General features: G+C 43.4%; 1 protein-coding gene across 1 annotated transcript in view; it reads right to left on the reverse strand.

Moving 5' to 3' along the window:
• Nucleotides 1-23548, reverse strand: part of LOC118398480 (leucine-rich repeat and fibronectin type-III domain-containing protein 2-like) — a 146946-nt gene that overhangs the window by 70460 nt on the left and 52938 nt on the right. Inside the window, exon 3 of the mRNA XM_035793859.2 lies at nucleotides 1381-1494. The gene's annotated coding sequence lies outside the window, so the exon portion shown is untranslated. The remainder of the gene's footprint in view (nucleotides 1-1380; nucleotides 1495-23548) is intronic.

The following is a 23548-nucleotide window of genomic DNA, read 5'->3' on the forward strand; positions in this document are numbered from 1 at the left end:
TTTCTTTTTACATGGGGGCCAAAGTAAACCCTGCGCAGGATGCCATTTGGAGAACACTGCCCTTTGAGGTCCGGGGCCTGCTGGTTTTCTGTTCTATCAGACAATTCATTTGCAACCACATGATGTTTCAGGTCGAAATCAGTCCCTGATTAGAGGAGAACAATGGAAAAACGCAGTGGAACTGGCTGTGAGCTCCAGAGTTGAGATTGAGTGACATACAGTGTCCTTAAAGTTACAGCTAGCATGACAAAGAGGTTTATCAATATTTTTGAAGTATTTGGTTTTAAATATACTTAAGTATCAAAGGTGAAAGTAATTGCTAAAATATAAAATGATATATAATAGTAAAATATAAAAGTAAAAGTAGAAATCATTTCAAATTCCTTATTTGAAGCAAACCTGAAGGCACCATTTTCTTGTTTTTAATTTATTTACGGATAGCCAGGGGCACAGTCAGACATCATAATTTACAAATAAATCATGTGTTTAGTGAGTCCGCCAGATCAGAGGCTCTAGGGATAGCCAGGGATGTTCTCTTGATAAGTTTGTAAATTACACCATTTTCCTGTCCAGCATTCAAAATGTAGCGAGTACTTTTGGATGTCAAAATGTATGGAGTAAAAGTAGATCATTTTCTTTAGGAATGTAATGAAGTAAAAGTAAAAGTTGTCAAAATATAAATAGTCAGTGAAGTACAGATACACCCAAAAAAACGACTTAAGTAGTACTTTCAAGTAGTTTTACACAACTGCTCCAGAGCCAGTATTTCCTAGATACAAATAGGTTTGAAACATTCATCCCCCACATATCACAGAGGAGAAGAAATTCTAGTGCTGACATTTTGTGGACAGTTTTACACCATCCTAAGAGTCCTAAGACCATATTCTACTCTTTCACATGTAGACCTTCAGAGGCCCAACACTGAAAAATTAATCTTAAATAAAAGGCAATCAATGGTGATTTTCTCTCCGCCAACCGGATTAAACATAACTTCCTGGAAAGCCATCTCCAGGCGCTAAACAGCACTAAGAGGCTGAATTTAAAAGGCGATTCCTCTTGGCGGACACACAGAGGTGTGGATTCTGCCTCCTCTCATCGGATGCTATTTATATCTGCTGTATGTGATCATTCTCCCAGTGGCCACAATCAGACCGCCTGAGGAGGTGTGAGCTATTCTAAAGGGATAGAGGATTGTATAGAGGTGTGTGTGTGTGTGTGTGTGTGTGTGTGTGTGTGTGTGTGTGTGTGTGTGTGTGTGTGTGTGTGTGTGTGTGTGTGTGTGTGTGTGTGTGTGTGTGTGTGTGTGTGTGTGTGTGCATTAGTGCATGTGTTCATGTGTGTGTGTCCCAGTGAGAGATGGATATAGGATGTAAGACTCACAGCGACCAGGCTATGGATAATCAGGTGGAAGGTTCTCCTTGGGTCAGGCTTCCATAATTTTCACCTCAGCAAAAGCCTTATTCCTGAGCTCATTCTGACCATCATAAGACCGTCCTGTAGGAAAGAGAGAGAGAAGGTAAACACAGTTTAAACATCAAATCCACCTCAGAACTTCATGGAATCAAAATCATCCCTCGATTACAAAAGTAAGGTTCTGTGAGTTGCTTCCTCAGTGAGAGGATCTCAGCGTTGACTGTTTTGCCCTAGAGCAAGCCTCCGGGTGTCAGTCTGCTACATGTGTACACAGTGAGCTACAACAAGAAGGTGAGCTAGACTGACGAGACCATAACTGACAAATTCATGATCCTCATCCATATAGTATGACTACGTATCTGACTTTGGGATGAGCTAGTTCCTTTGCTCAAGGTCACAACACTCTACCGCCTCTCCTGTCCCTTATAGATGGGTTTCTCTCATGAGCGCTGTGACTGGCGCACATCTTACACCAGACGCTATTAGCGAGCTTTGGTGTTAGCACGAGGCAGCGTCATCCGTCAGAGGGTCAGACACCCCATGATTCACCACACAGCAGTGACAACAACAACAACAACAACAATGCTAAACTAAACCTATCACTCACTCTTTAGTACTCTTTAGGTCCACAAACCACTTACTTAACATTAATGCTTACTGCTTACTGTACTGCCTACTGCAATGATAGCATCCGCTAGATATCGATGGGCTTGTGGATTGCACAACTGTTTTGGATGGTGAACTTGTCTACTGGGCCTAAAATGATATCATGATGCATGATGGTTCCAATATGTCCATTCTTATATCCAATTTTTTTTTTTTACCTTTATTTAACCAGGCAAGAACATATTCTTATTTTCAATGACGGCTTGGGAACAGTGGGTTAACTGCCTGTTCAGGGGCAGAACGACAGATTTGTACCTTGTCAGCTCAGGGGTTTGAACTCGCAACCTTCCGGTTACTAGTCCAACGCTCTAACCACTAGGCTACGCTGCCGCCCCAATTACATAATCATACATTCTGGGAAGCTCATGTCCCCATAATACACTTTGACATCAGCCATGCACTGTATAGGGCTGTGGCGGTCATGAAATGTTGTCAGCCGGTTATTGTCATGCTGCCGGCCTTATGGTAATTTACCATTAATTAACATAAACAGGTTTAGCATCACCAGGCCTCCATGCATACAAGCCGTTGATGCGCGCCTTTGAAATAAATCAATCAGTCAATTTCCTTTACACCATCACAATAAATCTACTATTTATTTCCGTAAGATCTAAAGAAACATTACGATATGAAGAGAATGTATTTCAGAAGAACAGAATATGAGTTGGTCTACTGTATGTTATCTGGCTATGCTCCATGCCATAGGCTGTAGGCCCATTCATTTAGCTGACAACATATGCTTATAAGTCCGTAACATTATTTTATATCAAATCAAATCAAATGTTATTTGTCACATACACGTGGTTAGCAGATGTTAATGAGAGTGTAGCGAAATGCTTGTGCTTCTAGTTCCGACAATGCAGTAATAACCAACAAGTAATCTATCGAACAATTCCAAAACTACTACCTTATAGACACAAGTGTAAGGGGATAAAGAATATGTACATAAAGATATATGAATGAGTGATGGTACAGAGCGGCATAGGCAAGATACAGTAGATGGTATTGAGTGCAGTATATACATATGAGATGAGTATGTAAACAAAGTGGCATAGTTAAAGTGGCTAGTGATCCATGTATTACATAAAGATGCAGTCGATGATATAGAGTACAGTATATACATAGAGATGAAGATGAAGATGAGATGAGATGAATAATGTAGGGTATGTAAACATTATATTAGGTAGCATTGTTTAAAGTGTTTAAAGTGATATATTTTACATCATTTCCCATCAATTCCCATTATTAAAGTGGCTGGAGTTGAGTCAGTGTGTTGGCATATTGTATGATTTTATAGTAAGAAGGATACAATTGAACTTAGCTGAAAAAAATCAAAATTATATTTTCCTCATTACAGTGCGAGTGTGCATATGAAGTGGCTATGTTGAACACAATAGTGATCGTTTGAAACATGCTCGATTTAGAGTAATTGGCAACTTTAGCTGTGAATGACACAAACCTTAGAAATCACAACATATATGGGCTGCATGACACAACGACAGGCTGTGGATGATTTGAGAAAGTAGCTAAAAAAGCTTGCTCTCCGTGTCTTGCCTCAGGCTGCACAGCTGTTCTTTCATCAAGTGATCCTCTTGTCTTTACTAACATGTCAAATGAGTTTAGATTTAGATTTAGAGCAACAAAAAATACATGTCAACTGTATTCACTCTATCAGCCTAGCGAAAGGAGGCTGTGCGCTTTCGCACTGGTCTATTTTGTAGGTTAGGGCTACTTCAGTTTTATAAAGGATCATCAGTGGTGTAAAGTACGTAAGTAAAAATACTCTAAAGTACTACTTAAGTAGTGTTTGGGATATCTGTGTTTTACTTGACTATTTATATTTTTGACAACCTTTACTTTTTTTTATTCACTACATTTCTTAAGAAAATTATGCACTTTTTAGTCCGTACATTTTCGGACACATACAAGTACTTCTAACATTTTGAATGCTAAGCAGGACAGAAATGGTCCATTTCACGCCCTTATCAAGAGAACCTCCCTGGTCAACACTACAGCCTCTGATCTGGTGGATTTACTAAACACAATGCTTTGTTTCTGAGAGATATCTGAGTGTTGGAGTGTGCCCCTGGCTATCCGTACATTTTTAAAAACACGACAATTGTGGCATCTGGTTTGTTTAATATAAGGAATTTGAAATTATTTATACTTTTACTTTTGATACTTAAGTAAAATTTTGCAATTACATTTAATTTTCTTACTTAATATTTCACCAAATATTTTTAAACTTTCACTTTTACTTGAATCATTTCCTATTACGGTATCTTTACTTTTACTCAAGTATGATAATTGTGTACAATTTTCCACCACTGTGGATCATGTGCTAAGTATGCAACTGAGAAATAAATATAAAAACACTTATTTCACTCCACACATCAAACACTGTTTAAGGAGCATGCTCTCGCTGCCCGACAGGTGATATTCCGCCCAAACTCTGTATGCCATGGGCTCTCCAACCTTGCTCTTGCAGCTTCCCAGTGCTTAAGTTGGGAGATCTCTTTGGGAACATCAAGAGTAGTATGTTTTAGCAATGAAAATATATTTAACTAAACTGTTGACAGTTTGTCTTCGCGCTCAATAATGAAATAAAGGAGATAGAGGAGGAGAAGGAAACACATGGCAGTGAGATATTCTGTATAGCTGAAGGTAATGTGTCACTCAATTCATTATTAAAATCAAATCAAATGTTCTTTGTCACATACACATGGTTAGCAGATGTTAATGCGAGTGCAGCGAAATGCTTGTGCCTCTAGTTCCGACAATGCAGTAATAACCAACGAGTAATCTAACCTAAACAATTCCACAACTACTATCTTATACACACAAGTGTAAAGGGATAAAGAATATGTACATAAAGATATATGAATGAGTGATGGTACAGAACGGCATATTTTATTTACCTTTATTTAACCAGGCAAGTCAGTTAAGAACAATTTCTTATTTTCAATGACGGCCTAGGAACAGTGGGTTAACTGCCTGTTCAGGGGTAGATGTACAGTATATACATATGAGATGAGTAATGTAGGGTATGTAAACATAAAATGGCATAGTTTAAAGTGGCTAGTGATACATGTATTACATAAAGATGGCAAGATGCAGTAGATGATATAGAGTACAGTATATGCATATACATATGAGATGAGTAATGTAGGGTATGTAAACATTATATTAAGTGGCATTGTTTAAAGTGGCTAGTGATACATTTTTTACATCAATTTCCATTATTAAAGTGGCTGGAGTTGAGTCAGTATGTTGGCAGCAGCCACTCAATGTTAGTGGTGGCTGTTTAACAGTCAGATGGCCTTGAGATAGAACTGTTTTTCAGCCTCTCGGTCCCTGCTTTGATGCACCTGTACTGACCTCGCCTTCTGGATGATAGCAGGGTGAACAGGCAGTGGCTCGGGTGGCTGTTGTCCTTGATGATCTTTATGGCCTATATAATGATCATATAAAACATTCCCTATTACTAGGCTATTCAAAATCAAATACAAATTAACTTATTGCAGGCTAACTGTAAGCAGCCCTACACAATCAATGAACCGACTGTCACACCCTCATCTGTTTCAACCGGCTTTATGATTGTCTACACCCCCCTCCAGATGTCGCCCATCTTCCCCATTATCCCCTGTGTATTTATCCCCTGTGTATTTATACCTGTGTTCTCTGTTTGTCTGTTGCCAATTCGTTTTGTTTCGTCAGGCCTACCAGCTTTTTTCCCCTTGTGCTCCTGTCTCTCGATTGTTCCGGTCTGGATTATTGACCTTTGCCTGCCCTGACCCTGAGCCTACCTATCGTCCTGTACTTTTGCCCCACCTATCTGGATTACTGACCTCTGCCTGCCCTTGACCTGCCTTTTGCCTGCCCCTGTTGGATTAATAAACTGTTGTTACTTCGACATTGTCTGCATCTGGGTCTTACCTGAAACATGATACCAACAGCATCGCCTAGGGCTATACGTTCTCTCCCAGACTAATAGATAGACATTTTCAAGCATAGCGTAAGGTAACCAGTCCATCCAGAATGTATAATAATACAGTTCACACTCAGACAACACCTGAGTATATGTATATGGTAGGAACACTCATATCCTCAACACCGGGGCCCCACAAAGGTGTGTACTCAGCCCCCTCCTGTACTCCCTCTTCACCCATGACTGCATGGCTACGTTTGCTGATGACTCAAAAGTGGTAGGCCTGGTTACCAACAACGACTAGAGAGCTGACAAGGAAGTTAAAACCCTTGTGGAGTAGTGTCTGGAAAATAACCTCCCCCTCAACGTAAAAAAAACAAAGGAGCTGATCATGGACTACAGGAGACAGAAGAGGCATCACATTCACATCGATGGGGCCGCAGTGGAGAGGTTCAAAAGCTTTAAGTTCGTCAGGTGGCTGAAGAAATTCACCATTGAGAGCATTCTTTCGGGCTGCATCACCGCCTGGTACGGCAACTGCACTGACCTCAACCGAATGGCTCTCCAGAGGGTAGTGTAGTCAGCCCAACGCATCACAGGGGGCATGCCCTCCAGGACATTTACAGCACTTGTGTCAAAGGAAGGCTAAGGACGTCAGTCACCCGAGCCACGTTCTGTTCACTCTGTTACCATCTAGCAGAAAAACACTTAGTTCCTATTTATAGCCTAGTGGTCCATTGAGACACAACAATGTAAATAAATTACAATGATAATATGTTTAAAGGTAAATGGCAATTATAGCACAAATAATAAGATAAATAGTGTGTCTCATTAATCAATAGGCCATGTGTCACGAGTCCGACCGAGGGTGGCCTCCCTTCCCGGTCGGGTGGCGCTCGGCGGTCGTAGTCACCGGCCTATTAGCTGCCACTGATTGTCTTTCCTCCCCCTCCTTGTATGTTTATTGGTAGCACCTGTTTGTGTTGATTAGTTGGGCTTCTTTAGACAGCCGGCCTGCCTGTTTGTTGTGCAGGATTATTCATTGTAACCTTCGGCTCTGTAGTAGAGGAATGTGTTAGTTCCTGGTCGTGCATTTTTCAGTAGTCATTTTTCATTCCCTGTGTTTTGGGGCCGTTATTATTGTGAGCACCCTGTGGTGCATTGGTGCAATTAAAGAGCATAGCATAGCACTCTCTGTCTCCTGCGTTTGACTCCACACCCACGACACCCGGAGCATTACAGAATCCCGCACCTAAAGATTGAATGGAGTCAGCAGGAGCAGCAGCCAACCCTCTCCCATCGATGGAGGAACGGGTTCTCCACCACACCACCGTCCTACATCGAATCGGATCCGCGATGGATCAAGTAATGGAGAGAATGGACCGATGGGAGAGGAGTGGTCTCCTCTCTCCACCTTCGGCACCCCGGCTCCGGACTCCCCATCTCCCGACTCCAGCACCCTCCGTCTGACGCTACCAAGGGTTATGATGGAGCGGCGGCGGGTTGCTAGGGGTTTTTGCTTCAGCTGGAACTATACCTGGCCACCATCAAACCCACTCCCTCGGGAGCAGAGAGGGTGAGTGTCCTCATCTCCTGCCTCACGGGTCGTGCTCTGAAGTGGGCGAATGCAGTCTGGAATGGCCCAGACTCAGCGTGGGAGCACTACCCAGAGTTTTCCCGCCGCTTCCGTGCTGTGGGAGAACGACTATTTCATCTCAGGCAGGAGAGGAGGCGTGCCCAGGATTACGCGCTGTAGTTCCGGACCTTGGCAGCAGGATCTGGGTGGAACGACAGGGCCCTTATTGACCACTACAGGTGTAGTCTCCGGGAGGACGTCCGCAGGGAGTTAGCGTGTCGGGACACCGCTCTGTCACTGGATGAGCTGATTGACATGTCTATTCGACTGGACAATCTGCTGGCTTACCGCGGGCGTTCGGAGAGGGTCCTGTGCATTCCACCACCCAGTCCCTCCGCTCCCATTCCAATGGAGTTGGGAGGGGCTGTGCCGAGGGGTACCGGAGGAGGAGGCCTTCCCTGCACCAACTGTGGTCGGAGAGGACACACGTCTGATCGGTGCTGGGGGGGTCCATCTGGGAGTAGAGATGGCAGGCGGAACGCTTCTCGATCACCCCAGGTGAGTCAGCATCAAACTCACCCAGAACCCCTTGTTGGCCACATGTTTGTCTTAACTTTTTTCCTTCACTTTTCTCCCACTTCCCAGCATAGGGCGCTAGTCGATTCAGGCGCAGCTGGGAACTTTATGGATCGCGGACTCTCCCTTTCCCGTGCACTCCCTAGATAGCCGGCCATTAGGGTCAGGGATGGTCAGGGAGACCACGGTCCCGCTGGACATGGTGACGCAGGGGAATCATAGGGAGCGTATCAGTCTTTTTATTATTGATTCGCCTGCTTTTCCAGTGGTTCTGGGGATTCCCTGGCTGGCCCGGCACAAACCTAAAATTTCGTGGAGACAGGGGGTTCTCCAGGGGTGGTCAGAGGAGTGTTCTGGAAGGTGTTTGGGAGTTTCCATCGGTGCCACGTCGGTGGAGAGTCCGGACCAGGGTTCCACTGTGTGCATTCCCCCCGAGTATGCCGATTTGGCAATCGCTTTCAGTAAAGTGAAAGCGACTAAATTACCACCTTATCGACCGGGAAGGGATTGTACGATAGATCTCCAGGTAAACACTGCGCTTCCCAAGAGTCACGTGTACCCGTTGTCCCAGGAGGAGACGTTGGCGATGGAGACATATGTCACAGAGTCGCTGGGACAGGAGTACATTCAGCCCTCCATCTCACCCGTCTTCTCGAGTTTCTTTTTTGTGAGGAAAAAGGAGGGAGATTTGCGTCCGTGTATTGATTATAGAGGTCTAAACGGCATCACAGTGGGGTATAATTACCCTCTACCTCTCAACGCTACGGCGGTGGAATCATTTCACGAAGGTGTGGAGACACTGGCTTGAGGGGGCTAAGCACCCCTTTCTCATCTGGACCGACCACCAGAATCTGGAGTATATTCGGGCAGCTAGGAGACTTAAGCAAGGTGGGCCATATTCTTCACCCGGTTCCGGTTTACATTGTCGTATAGACCGGGCTCCCAGAACGTAATAGGCTGACGCACTGTCCAGAGGCGTCTTTACGACACGGAGGATGGACGTCCACCGGGGTGGGTGCCGTGCCTACTCCCATCCTTCCCGCCTCTAAACTGGTAGCACCAGTGTGTGGAGACATGGGAGGGGGGCTGGGACCGACCACCAGAATCTGGACTCGGACATCGAGCGGTCATTGTCGGGCGGAACCCGCGCCTCCTCAGTGTCCGGCGGGGCGTCGAGCGGTCGTTACGGGCGGAACCCGCGTGCCGTTTGGTGTTCGGGACAAACTGGTTCGGTGAGCTCACGTCCTACCCTCCTCGGGTCACCATGGGGTGACGAGGACAGTGGGGAGCCTTCGGGGGAGGTATTGGTGGCCTACTTTGGCAAAGGACGTTAAGGGTTATGTTTCCTCCTGTTCGGTGTGCGCCCAGAGTAAGGCTCCTAGGCACCTTCCTAGAGGGAAGTTACTACAACCCCTCCCCGTTCCACAACGGCCATGGTCACATCTATCCGTAGACTTCCTGACCGATCTTCCGCCGTCTCAGGGGAAGACCACGGTTCTAGTGATTGTGGATCGGTTCTCTATGTCCTGCCGTCTGCTCCCATTGCCCGGTATCCCTACAGCCCTACAGACTGCGGAGGCATTATTCACCCATGTCTTACGGCACTACGGGGTGCCGGAGGACATCGATTCTGATCGGTGCCCCCAATTCACGTCCCGGGTCTGGAGGGCCTTCATGGAACGTTTGGGGGTCTCTGTCAGCCTGACCTCCGGTTATCACCCCGAGAGTAATGGGCAGGTGGAGAGAGTGAACCAGGAGGTGGGTAGGTTTCTGCGGTCGTATTGCCAGGATCGGCCAGGGGAGTGGGCACGATACATTCCCTGGGCGGAAATGCCCAGAACTCACTACGCCACTCCTCTACTAACATGTACCCTTTTCAGTGTGTGTTGGGGTACCAGCCGGTCCTGGCACCATGGCATCTGAGCCAGACCGAGGCTACTACGGTGGTGGAATGGGTACAGCGCTCCAAGGAGACCTGGAGGGCCGTCCAGGAATCTCTACAACAAGCGAGTGGACGGCAGAAGAGGAGTGCTGACCGCGACCGCAGTGAGGCCCCCGTGTTTGTACCGGGGGACAGGGTCTGGCTCTCGACCCGAAACCTACCCCTCCGCTTGCCGTGCCGGAAGCTGGGTCCGCAGTGTGTAGGGCCCTTTAAAGTCCTGAGGAGAATAAACGAGGTGTGTTATCGATTACAACTCCCTTCCTATTATCAGATTAACCCCTCGTTTCATGTGTCTCTCCTCAGGACGGTGGTAGCTGGTCCCCTGCAGGACAGTGAGGTGCCGGAGGTCCCTCCCCCCCTCTGGACACCGAGGGGTCCCCGGCGTATACGATCCGGGCCATTCTGGACTCAAGACGCCGGGTGAGGGGCCTGCAGTACCTCGTGGACTGGGAGGGGTACGGTCCGGAGGAGAGGTGCTGGGTACCGATGGGGGACATATTGGATCCATCCAAATAAAAAAAATATATACATAGGTGATATTTGCGTTCCAGTGAATCCAGAGACACAGAGAACCAAATAATCAAGGCAACAACATTATAGAAACGAGGACAGTGACAAATCATCACTTAGACCCTTAGGATCCACAGAGTGTCAGGAGTACAGCCGGAATGCCAATTTTTGTTTTAGTTTACTTATGATGTCACCTCCTCTCGGTGAAATTTGTGATCTATGGCTTCAAAGCACAGGGAGGAAGGTGAGCCAGCACAGGGAGGAAGGTGAGCCATTGTTGGCTTCAATGCAGTGGATCGCAATAACATAGTCCGTGTTTTCATTTTGAATAGCAGCCTTATGTTCTGCAATGCGAAGTTTAAATGCTCATTTAGTTTGACCAATATACGCAGCCCCGCAGATGCATTTCAGCATGTATATGACATTTGTGGTGCTACAATTAATGAGGCTTTAGATTTTGCATTCTTTACCTGTTCTTGGGTGGTAAAAACTTTAGAATTGGTCGTATTGTCACAACGTACACAGTGGCCGCATTTGTAATTGCCATTGGCTGGGCCTGGGAGTAAATTGTCATGCTACTTGGGTAGCTGTGTGCTGTCTGTAACGGAATCGGCTAGATTGCGCGCATGGCCAAAAACAAATATGATGGGGCAATTTTGTGAATTTTTGAAGATGTTCCAGTGTTTCAATACTCTATGGAAAAACACAAACGTGGGGGCGTTTTGTCCTGGTTTCTGTTTCTGACGTTCAGAAAAGGCCTGTTCAATGACACTAACACTGGAACATCCTCAAAAATGACCCAAATCTACGTGAGTTCACAACATTTCCCCCTCTCATTTGTTTTTGCCGTACACGCAATCTAGCGGATTCTGTTATACACAGTGTGCAGCTACCCAAGAAGCTGACACGTGGCTCCCAGGCCCGCCCAAGGGCAATTACAAATGTACATTGTGACAATATGACCAATACTAAATGTTTTACCCGAGAACAGTAAAAGAATACAAAATACGAAGCTTTAGTAATTCTAGCACCACAAATGCCATATATTTGCTCAAATGCATCTGCAAGGTTGCGCATATTGGTGTATTAGTATTGTATTTGTGAGACAATATACAGCACTATTGGAGTTGGCAACAAGCATTTCACTGCACCTGCAATAACACCAGAAAATCTGTGTATGAGACTAATAAACTTTGATTTGATTCTGAAAGTTCTAAAGGAACCTTTACTGAGCATTCTGTTATCTTCCTCTCTCCCTTTCTCCCTTTCTCCCTCTCTCCCTCTCTCTCTCTGTGTGTCTGTGTGTCTGTGTGTCTGTGTGTCTGTGTGTCTGTGTGTCTGTGTGTCTGTGTGTCTGTCTGTCTGTCTGTCTGTCTGTCTGTCTGTCTGTCTGTCTGTCTGTCTGTCTGTCTGTCTGTCTGTCTGTCTGTCTGCCTGCCTGTCTGTCCATGTCTGACTCATTTCAAGGTCTCCCAGCTCATTAAGTCGCTTTCTTTTTCCTTCCACCTGTATTGCTGCGGGGCTATGCGCAGTGCTCAGCCCCAGGTTGTTACAACACATCAATCGCCTTCATGTCACTTCACAAATGGACACGATTACTGTGACTGAGGAGCCCAGGTTAAATGTGAATGGTGTGCGACTGTGCTCCTAATCAAAGTGACATGGCAATACTGCGAGGCAACACCCACGGACCGGCTGCACCAGCCAGTCAGCCGCCACAGCCAGGAGCAGATTCATCACCCGCCAACTGCCGCCTAGTTGACTGAGTCACCGCCGCTCAACTAGTGTTTTACACGTAATAGCTTAGCTGTCAATCCCACAGAGAATCTGTAATGCACTGTACTGTGTGTGACCAGCAACATGGTGCAGTGAGTACTGTTGTGACACCTGTTGATAAAGGTTATACGGTGTGTAATGGTGTCATATATAACAGTGTCAGACTATTGACTGTGGATTCTCTATTGATTTTGCTTTTTTTTAAATCCAGGACTAGCCTTAATCTGTAACCCAAAGTGTTTAGCTTCACTGTAATTGTGTACGAAAACAAACAGCACAATATAATCTCAGTGGACAGTTTATTAGGTACATCTAGTACCAGGATGGACCCCCCTTTGCCTCCAGAACATCCTGAATTATTTGGGGCAAGGAAATGTTTCTCAGTTGGTATCAAGGGACCTAACGTGTGCCAAGTAAACCCTAGACACTGTCGTGCGTGGAATCCCAGGAGGCTGGCTGTTTTTGAGATACTGGCGCACCTGACATTGCAGATTATACCACGATCAAAGTCTGTTTCACCCATTCTAATGTTCAATCGAACAGTAACTGAATGCCTCGATGCAGGTCTGCCTGCTTTATATAGAAAGCCCCTACTGACTCACTGTCTGTAGGGGCAAACCATTTCCGTGAGCGGGGTGGTGTAAACAGTCACTCCTATGTAAAACTACGTAAACAGTATGTGCACATTGTTTCTTGATAGCACACGACTGCTTCATCATGTATAACAAACTTGTTGTCCTGTCTTATTTCTTAATTTAACAAATATAATTTAGCCCCCAGCTTGGTTTTATCATTTTGCAAAGAGAGAGAGAGAGAGAGAGAGAGAGAGAGAGAGAGAGAGAGAGTGAGAGACTCCCAGCTGGGTGCTATGAGCTGACGGTGCAGTTCGTCTGTGATAACTATATATTCCTAACAAGACCACTTTTAATAGGGAAGGAACCCAACGGAGCATTTTAATATACTCTGTAATTACATACTGACTATGACTACCTTTTAAGCAGAATGATAAGACTGGAGCCACCAGCCACGTCTGCATACAGGCATATAAAACCCTATTAGAATACAGTGCAGAGCCAGCAAAAACACCTTCAACTAATGAGTGTGAACATAACGCTCAGAACCAAAACAAATATTGATACTTTTCATTACTACATGCAAATAATATTGCCACTGAATATCTTATGGAATTTGAAAAAAAGCATTCCAAATACATGTTTTTGATGTGATTTCTCGGCATGAAATCTCTGATCTCTCTCATCTTCTGGACCTAAATCTCTCATCACCAATTGGAGGGTCATCAACAAATAAAAACATGGCACGTAAATAAAATTGATTCTGGGAGCATAGGCTTGGTTGCATAAAGCGCTATGGCTCAGTCCTTCAATAGTCAAAGATTTGAAATTAATATTTAATTTAATATCAAACCAAATTCGCCACTCTCCCTGCATTGATTCTTACTCCACAGCGTTTCCATTTAGTTTACAATGGAATAGTTCATGATAAGAAGAACGGAGAGTCTAGCTCTTAAGTGAATTACAGAATGTTGAAATTAAAATATATCACATAGACTGTGTTTTCTACTTTAGAGAGGCGCTGCCGTGTAATAATAACACTGGGATTTGTCCTTCTCCTAAACTGACCCTTTGAAGAGGTACTGCAACTACTGTATCAATGCGAATCAGATGCATTTGAATATTACAGTGTTAGGCTACATGAGGTAAATGGGTTAACACTGCAGACTGCAGCTCTGATAAAGGAGACGGATCTCTGCAAGCCCGTTCATTGTGAATGTTCATTCCCAAAGGATAACGGAACAAAGGAAAGCTATTTCTGTCTGTCCATTGCAGACATATCAAATCCTCTCCAAAAATATGCCGTCCCAAAGGGCTGGTCAGTAACACTCGTATCCATTAAAAAAAAAAAGGATGCAAGAGAAAATAGAACTTCCATTGAAATCCAATTTATCCATTTTATGATACTTGGCATTCTTACTTGTAACTGATTTCTGTTTGCCTTGTGTTGAACTCCATCCCTCTCACTCTACCAATTAGGTAACAGTGCCTGGGCCTGTTCTAAATATAGCACTGCATCGCTGATGAAACCCAACATCTGTATCTAGAGCAGGGATGGGCAACTTTGATGGGGTGGGGGCCACAGAAAATCTGAACTCATCATGAAGGGCCTCAGTGGCTCGCGGGTCTGCGTACTCACATCTTTACCCACACATGCAGTCAGAGCCAGCCCCTAGCGTTTTGGGGGCCCTAAGCAAATTGCTGTTGCAGTTTTCAAGCAAGTTTGCTGCAATTGTACAGGTTTGTCTTTTGGGTGGAGAGAAGAATTTGCAGTTATGCAGCTAATTTCCTGCAATTCTACATATTTTGCCATAGGGTGGAGACAAATGTTTGCTGTTTTAAATATGGTATCTACTGATCAATGGGGCCACTCCTGGTCTGTAATTCGACCACTTGACTAACTTACCAATATAAAAATGTTCGCTGACATGCGCTAATTTTGTCAAAAGACAAACTGCTGATGCACAACCACTTTTGGAGATTCTATTTTTTTTCTCTCTCAACAGTAAGTTTGGTATTGTTATTTTATTAGCTGTAGCAAATGCAGAAGCTACTCTTCCTGGGGTCCACACAAAACATGAAACATGACATAATACAGAACATTAACAGACATGAACAGCTCAAGGACAGAACTACATCAATTAATTTTAAAAAAGGCAAACAGAGCCTACATATCATTACCAATACATACACACAAACTGTCTAGGTTACATAGGGGAGAGGTATTGTGCCGTGAGGTGTTGCTTCATATGTTTTTTTAAAACCAGGTCTGCTGTTCATTTGAGCAATATGAGATGGCCCTATATAATACTGTACACTTTCTTGAATTTGTTCTGGATTTGGGGACTGTGAAGAGACCCCTGGCGGCATGTCTGGTGGGGTAAGTGTGTGTGTCAGAGCTGCATGTAAGTTGACTATGCAAACTATTTAACACGTTGTTTCTTACAGAAAGAAGAAGTGATGCAGTCAGTCCCTTCTCAACTGTCACGCTCTGACCATCGTGTCGTGTCTTTGGCATCATTAAAATGAAGATTAATCTTTATCAAATAACTCTCTGTAATTATTATCACTGATTAGTCATGTAACTGTAATTAACTAGGAAGTTGGGGCACCAAGGAAAATATTCAGATTACAAAGTTATAATTTTCCTAATATAACTTTCAGATATTTAACATCTGATCAATTAGTCTTCGAATTAATGAATTATTATTTTCCTCACGTCAGTCTCATTCCAAACGTCGTAAATTGTTGGTTATCTGCACGAACCCAGTCTTCACTATGAGTCATCCATACATCAATTGTCTTAAAATATTTGTTTACTAACTAAGTACTCACAGAAATGCACAACAAACAGTAGATATGGTTACAAAGAAATGATAGCGGATGTGCCCTAGTGGGCTAAACCGGCATCGCGGCTTGGTGCACAAAAGGAAAGTGGGGTCGACTGAGATAAGACAACACACAGTTGATAATTATAACAATTGAAATGCTAATCCTTTGCACATGAATGCTCACTCATTCGGGAACAATTGCAATCAATATATATATTTACGCTCAGTGTGTCGTCGGGATCTCTGTTGAAAAGTTTGTTTCTGTTAGAGAGTTTGTCCTCTCTCTCTCTGTCTGTCGTGGTTAGAATGGATAGCTCAGAGTGACATTCATTCATGTCGTTATAGAATAGATGTTCCGGCGGTTATCGGTCTTCGCATTCAATGATACCGAATTCCTAGCTGCAGAATAGTAATTAATATCAAAGACTTGTTCTTATTCTGTCACTATTGATAGTCTAAGAGTTTAACCACGTGGTATGGTTAAAAGATTCAGCCATCTACTCAAACCTTAGCTTATACTCAGGTTTATGGTCTCCTCTCAAACCTTGGCCCTCTCGTTATCGAGGTAAGCTGGTCTCAACCTTAGTCCTCTTGTAATTGAGAGAAACATGGTCTGTTGAGAAATTCTCAAGGTTGGGGTTTTATTCGGAAGAGCAGAAAGGGGCCTGTCCCAGGACGCCAGACCATAACTGTGCTCATGGGCGGTCCTCTGATTTAGTTAAACTCCAAAGGGAATTGCAGTTTCCTTCATTAACTTCTAGTGTAGGGGGCAGTATTTTCATTTTTGGCTAAAAAAACAGACCCATTTGAAACTACCTATTTCTCAGGCCTAGAAACTAGAATATGCATATAATAGAAAACACTTTAACGTTTCCAAAACTGTCAAAATATTGTCTGTGAGTAAAAAATAACTGATATTGCAGGCGAAAACCTGAGGAAAATCCAACAAAGAAGTGCTGTTTTTCCTGAAAGCTCTCTGTTCCATTGGATGCCTTGCCTTCACTTAAAGGGATATCAACCAGATTCCTTTTCCCATGGCAGTCTTTAGACATAGTTTCAGGCTTTTATTTTGAAAAACCCATCCCGTCGGTGGATGGCTGGGTGCCAGCAGAGTTTTTCATGCGCAACAGCCATTTTCTCTCTCTCTCCTATGGAAGAAGCTACATTCCGGTTGACATATTATCGATTATATATTGTAAAAACAACCTGAGGATTGACTATAAAAACATTTGACATCTTTCTACACACTTTAAGGACACTATTTGGAATTTTCGTCTGCGATGTCGTGACCGCTCGAGCCTGTGGATTTCTGAACATAACGCGCCAAACAAATGGAGGTATTTTGGATATAAAAATGATCTTTATGGTACAATAGGAACATTTATTGTGTAACTGGGAGTCTCGTGAGTGCAAACAAGGTAAGCGATTTAATTTATTGCTTTTCTGACTTTCGTGACCAATCTACTTGGCTGCTAGCTGTTTGTAATAATTTGTCTACTGAGAGAGATGTGCTTACATAAACGCTTGAATAGCTTTCACCAAAAATATGTATTGAAATCTGACACGCCAGGTGGATTAACAACAAGCTAAGCTGTGTTTCACTATATTGCACTTGTGATTTCATGAAAATTAAATATTTTTAGTAATTTAATTTAAATTTGGTGCTCTGCAATTCAGCGGATGTTGATGAAAATGATCCCGCTAACGGGATGGGTGCGTCAAGAAGTTAAACAGTCCAAAATCACATTACACGATTTCACAATCAGGATCATCCTCACTCATTAATCTTATACAATACTTAGATGTAAGCCTCATATCTGAGGCTATTGTATAAACAGCGTTATGGTAATGTTGCCATATTTACTCCCATGAGTTTCACAAAATTGTACCAAACGGACCAGTTCGTAGCTTGATTCTTCACCGATCTTTTATACCTTCTCCAGAACATAAATGTTGTTTCGGTCCTCAAGTTCTGTGAGGTGGAAGAAATTAATTTGTTCTCTCTATGAAAACTCACTCTCTCTTTATACTGTGGCCACGAGGAGATAATCTCATCCAGGATTTACGACCTGAGGTCACAGCAGCCTGAGTGTAGGTGACAGAGAGAGGGGGATGGTGCTCGCTGTACCCAAAGAGGGCAACGTCATGACAATAGAGAGCTGTTTATTCTCTATGTTGAGATTTAGGGTGGGTTATCTAGGGGAATTGTATTTCTATAGTGGCCTGATATGATTCCCAATCAGTGGCAGCTGTTTATTGTTGTCTCTGATTGGGGATCATATTTAGGTAGCCATTTTCCCCATTGTGATTTGTGGGATCTTGACTATGTTTGTGTGTAGTTGCGTTCTGCACTGCATGTAGCTTCACATTTAGTTTATTCCCTGCATTTTGGTCTACTCTTTATGACAAACGTGACATCAACTGTTAGCCAAGAGAGACTGGCATGCAAAGTATTTATATCAGCCCTCTGATTACAATGAAGAGCAAGACGTGCCGCTCTGTTCTGGGCCAACTGCAGCTTAACTAGCTCTTTCCTTGCAGCACTCGGCCACACAACTGGACAATAATCAAGATAAGACAAAACTAGACCTTGTAGGAATTGCTTGTAGGAATTGCTCAAAAAAGCAGAGCATCTATTTATTGCAGACAGACCTCTCCCAATCTTCACAACCATTGAATTGATATGTTTGACAGTTTACAATCTAGGGTAATGCCAAGTAATTTAGTCTCAACATTTTCAACAGCCACACAATTCATTACCAGATTCAGCTGAGGTCTAGAACTTGTACCAAATACAATGCTCTCAGTTTTAGAGATGTTTGCTACCAGACACCCATTCCAAAACTGACCGCAACTTTTTGTTAAGGGTTTCAGTGACTTCATTAGCTGTGGTTGCTGATGCGTATATGGTTGAATCATCAGCATACATGGACACACGTGCTTTGTTTAATGCCAGTGGCAGGTCACTGGTAAAAATAGAAAAGAGTAGAAGGCTGTCCTGATGTACACCACACTTTACATGTTTGACATTGGAGAAGCTTTTCCAATAATGAAAACCTTTTGAGTTCTATTAACAATGCACAGACATGAAACAGAAACAATGACACCGGGGGAAGGAACCAAAGGGAGTGACATATATAGGGCAGGTAATCAAGGAAGTGATGGAGTCCAGGTGAGTCTGACGACGCGCAGGTGCGCGTAACGATGCTGACAGGTGTGCACCATAACGGCAGCCTGGTGACCTAGATGCCCGAGAGGGAGCACACGTGACGCAGAGGATGAAAAGTCATAACACAAATGTTTTTTCAACAACAGGTTATGGTCAATAATATCAAAAGGCAGCACTGAAATCTAACAGTACAGCTCCCACAATCGTATTATTATACATTTCTTTCAACCAATCAGTCTCTTGTGTCAGTGCAGTACTCCATATGTTGAGTGCCCTTCTCTAAAAGCATGCTGAAAGTCTGTTGTTAATTTTTTACAGAGAAATAGCATTGTTGAGGCCCAGACTGAGTTCTGCGGTCCTACAATGAATGACACACGAGAGGGAGAATGAGGAAAAGAAGAACAAATTAAGTTTAAAAAAAGGATTGTTGACAAAAAAATAGGCTGAGCCCAAGTGTTTTACATGGACTGGGCTGACTGCGACGTAGCTTCATAGGTCGTACATACCCCGGACTGTCTCTGACACCCCAATCAGTTGCAGTACCATGGGCCCCCATCACATTTACTATTGATTAATATCAGTCATGGTGGTGGCCAAAGGGTTGGTGTAGAGAGGGTTAGAGAGAGGCGAAAAGGCAGCAAATGTCCTTTGTAGCTCAGTTGGTAGAGCATTGTGCTTGTAATGCAATGGTAGTGGGTTTGATTCCCGGGACCATCCATACATAAAATGTATCCATGCATGATTGTCGCTTTGAAACACTTTTATCCAAAGCGACAATCATGCAGGGATACATTTTATGTATGGGTGGTCCCGGGAATCAAACCCACTAAGTGGCATAAACTGTATTATTATATTAGCCAGTAATAAGGTTGTCAGAGTCTTGACTAATTGGGGGGAAAACACAGCACCAAAGAAGCTTAGACCTCATTGTGTCTTTGATCCATAAAACATGATGAGTTCCATCCCCTTCTCTCCTTTCATTACCTTAATAAACATCCCAGAATAAATGAATAAAACATCCATCGAGGAAAACACAAAGTAAAAAGAAACAAGAACAACCAAAACACAAAATGATTTCGTGTATAAATGATTTGGAGAGATGATAAGAGCTTTTGATGAGGGATAAAATTGAGACTCAACAACAACCACATAACATACATCAAGGCCAGTGTAGCCTTGTGTAACAAGATCCGACCCAGTCATATTCACAGGGATGTAATCTACTGTATTCGATGCTATGTCCCTGAATGGTGAGCCAATGGCAAATGTGCATAAAGATGAAGGAATTCAGGTATTACGTCAACGATGCGCAACATGGTTCAATGTGCCTCCATCTTGTAGCTACAATTGGGATCATGTATACTGTGCTAATGCCAATAATTGTTGTTTCGGCTTCCGTGCTGCGTGTATTGTGTACTCGTTATTACGGGTCTCGTCCCATGTATTGTTGTGCACTTGTTATTACAGGTCACGTCCCGTGTATTGTTATTACGGGTCTCGTCCCATGTATTCATGAGAGGTTTAACCTTGCTCTTTTATTTGGGTTACATCCCTGTGTTTTGGGCTTCGTCCCTGTGCCTTTTCATGGCATGTTGTAATTTTAGGTGGAGTATTAAAACCCCCTGTTACGTAGTCCTGCGCCTGTCTCCAATCATTTATACAATGTGACAAGAGCACTGTCCAATCTGGCAAACTTAGCAAATAAGGCGTTTGTGGTAAGTACATGGGGGCCGCCATCTTTCCCTACAGTTACCTTTTGAAGATGAAATCTTTTCTCAAATCTACTGCACTTTAATGCTAGGAGTATCTACACAGTCCCAGCTCATACGGCCACTGCACATCCAAAAGTACCCAAACGTCCAATATACAGCCTGCTGTACATAACTCCTGTTCTCAAATAGGGATGTTGATAACTAATTAGGGGGCAATGGAGTCCATTTTTACGAAGACTGCCTTATAGTGAGGTGAGTAAGGCAAAGCAGAGGAGACAAGGTTATTATAGTGTGTTTTAAACACTTTCATACTGCAGCTACAAAAATTGAGCAACAAAACACATTTGTTCCAATGAGTCTAATATTCCCTGATGCAATGTGGAGCACCATCCATTGTAGTGTGCTCCAGTTTCAAGTGGAGTGGGAGGTGCTGCACAAATGTTTGCACATGTGCTTGACCGCTTCACCAATCTACTGACAACTGCTCTTCAACGATGTTATGAGGCCCACTCAACATTTGTTACATCCTGCATGCAGCTAAGCATGCGACAGTAAGACAAGGTACGACGTAGGTATGACCCAAAAATATATAATTGATTGTTGGCAAGTGGAGGTAAGCATGATCGGCTTTATGCAAAGCAGCTTATAGGATATAGTGGCGATTGAGCATGTTTCATAGATAAATGAATTAACAAAATACAATGAGGATGTTCTGCTTCGGGAAACCATCAAGGTAATCCTCCCCATGGGAATATGGGTGAGTGTCACAGGCATCATTTCTCATAGGAGGCACAAGGGCATGTGCCCCCTCAGATTTAAATTAATTACTCAACTTCATTCTTAAGCCCACATTTTATCATAACTATTTATAAAAAGATCTGTCTGTCGGCTGTATTTTGCAGATGGGGCACACTGACTAGACTGTGCAAAGATGGTGCACCACAGAGCAGAGATATGCTAGGGAGGACGCTACATACTCTAATGCATGCAGACAGTATCGTCAGTGGAGTAGGAGAGAGAGTATAGAGTGACACACACAGTGTTTGATTTGATTTTAGCTGCCGGTGATGGGCAGGACTCACAGGATGTTTGCTAATTAATTTGATCAAGCTATATAGCCTATTGATTCCATCTTGATGAAAGAATAAAACACAAATGTTTAGCCACCATGCAATTTTATGAAGTTGGCTTTAGTGAGCCAGCTAAATACTGTAGGTTCTCAATCTGTCACACCATGATCTGTTTCACCTGTCTGTGTGATTGTCTCCACCCCCCTCCAGGTGTTGCCTTCCCCAGTATCCCCTGTGTATTTATACCTGTGTCCTTTGTTTGTCTGTTGCCAGTTCATTTTGTTTCATCAAGCCTACCAGCGGTTTTCCCTCTGCTCCAGTCTCTCGATTGTTCCTGTTTCTTATTTTTCCCGGTGATGACTGTTCTGCCTGCCCTGATCCTGCCTGCCGTCCTGTACCTTTGCCCCACCTTTCTGGATTACTGACCTCTGCCTGCCCTTGACCTGTCTTTTGCCTCTCCCTGTTCAATTAATACACTGTTGTTATTTTGATGATGTCTGCATCTGGGTCTTACCTGAAACGTGATACAATCTCCCAACCTCATAACTAGCTACCAAGGCATTTCAGGCTGTCACTCAAGTTGTCTCACTTTCTTAGCTGACTTCAGGAAAGACTAAAAGTGCTTCCATTCTTGGGTTATGATACCTTATACCTGTGTGGCAGTTGTATTAAACTCCTAAGGCATGAAAGTGAATTAATTAAAATTACAATTGAACAGGTTAAGATGTATTCTTAGATAACCTATGCAGATTATTATCATTATAATTTTTTTTACATAGAATTAGGCATAATGATTATGGTTTTAGATTGCAGGAAAAAAATCAGTCTCAGGTATTTGGAAAATTCTAAGATCACCCCTGCTTCCATCCTCACACACTTTGTGGTCCCTCTAAAATAATTGGTGCATGATGCCCATGGCGAATGTAACGGAAGAGAAGCGAGGTCACTGCTTGGACGATTGTGTGCGTCACAGCTACTGTACAATACTACAGTCGTAATACTATGAAAATCATGTGGCACCATCTGGAGCCGGAAGCCTCTCCCACGCTGTGTGAACACAGCACTAGGTTCTGAGTAATGCAAACATCAGCATATGCATTTGGCCTTTATGTCATCCCTTACATAAATCTCACTTATGGCCCTCTATTACACAGTCACAACCATATAGATAGATACAGCATAGAGATATACACAGTATTGACTGTAACAACTATGATAACATTTTCTGACCTAGTGCTATGAGAACATGACTGGATTTATGAAATGAATGTGCCATTATCCACCAAAAGCACACAACTAGGTTTGCTATAAAGCTGAGGGATGGTGTTGGATAAATGTACAGCATTTATGTACATGAACATTGAACAGCAGTTAATATTGCAGATTGTGCCGTTGTTCACCGATGTATATTTTACATTTCACATTCACATGTCACCTTCATGCCACCGTGCCAATCAAATGGAATTCTCTTTATCCTTCACCCACCTATCACAGGTGGTGCCAAAGCTTAGCACACATTAAAGCATGCAACTTAAGCTGTAGAGGCCCACGGACACTAGCTAAAATCCTCCCCCTGCTGTACACTGCTATATATTGTTATCTGCTTTGCACACAGTGTATATGATTCCCTTTAGTCTGAGAACAGAGCACGTCTGTGGATAGCCTTGGCGAGCAATTAGTATGTTTCTGTTCATGGCACCACAACACATTGTTCCAAAGAAAAGGTTGGAACTTTTAGTAAGTTCTCTCTCTTTAATGGCAGTGCAGCCACCCAGAAAAGAGTTTAATCTCTCTCATGCAACACACA

This window comes from Oncorhynchus keta, chromosome 19 (assembly GCF_023373465.1).
Source record: "Oncorhynchus keta strain PuntledgeMale-10-30-2019 chromosome 19, Oket_V2, whole genome shotgun sequence".
Taxonomy (NCBI): domain Eukaryota; kingdom Metazoa; phylum Chordata; class Actinopteri; order Salmoniformes; family Salmonidae; genus Oncorhynchus; species Oncorhynchus keta.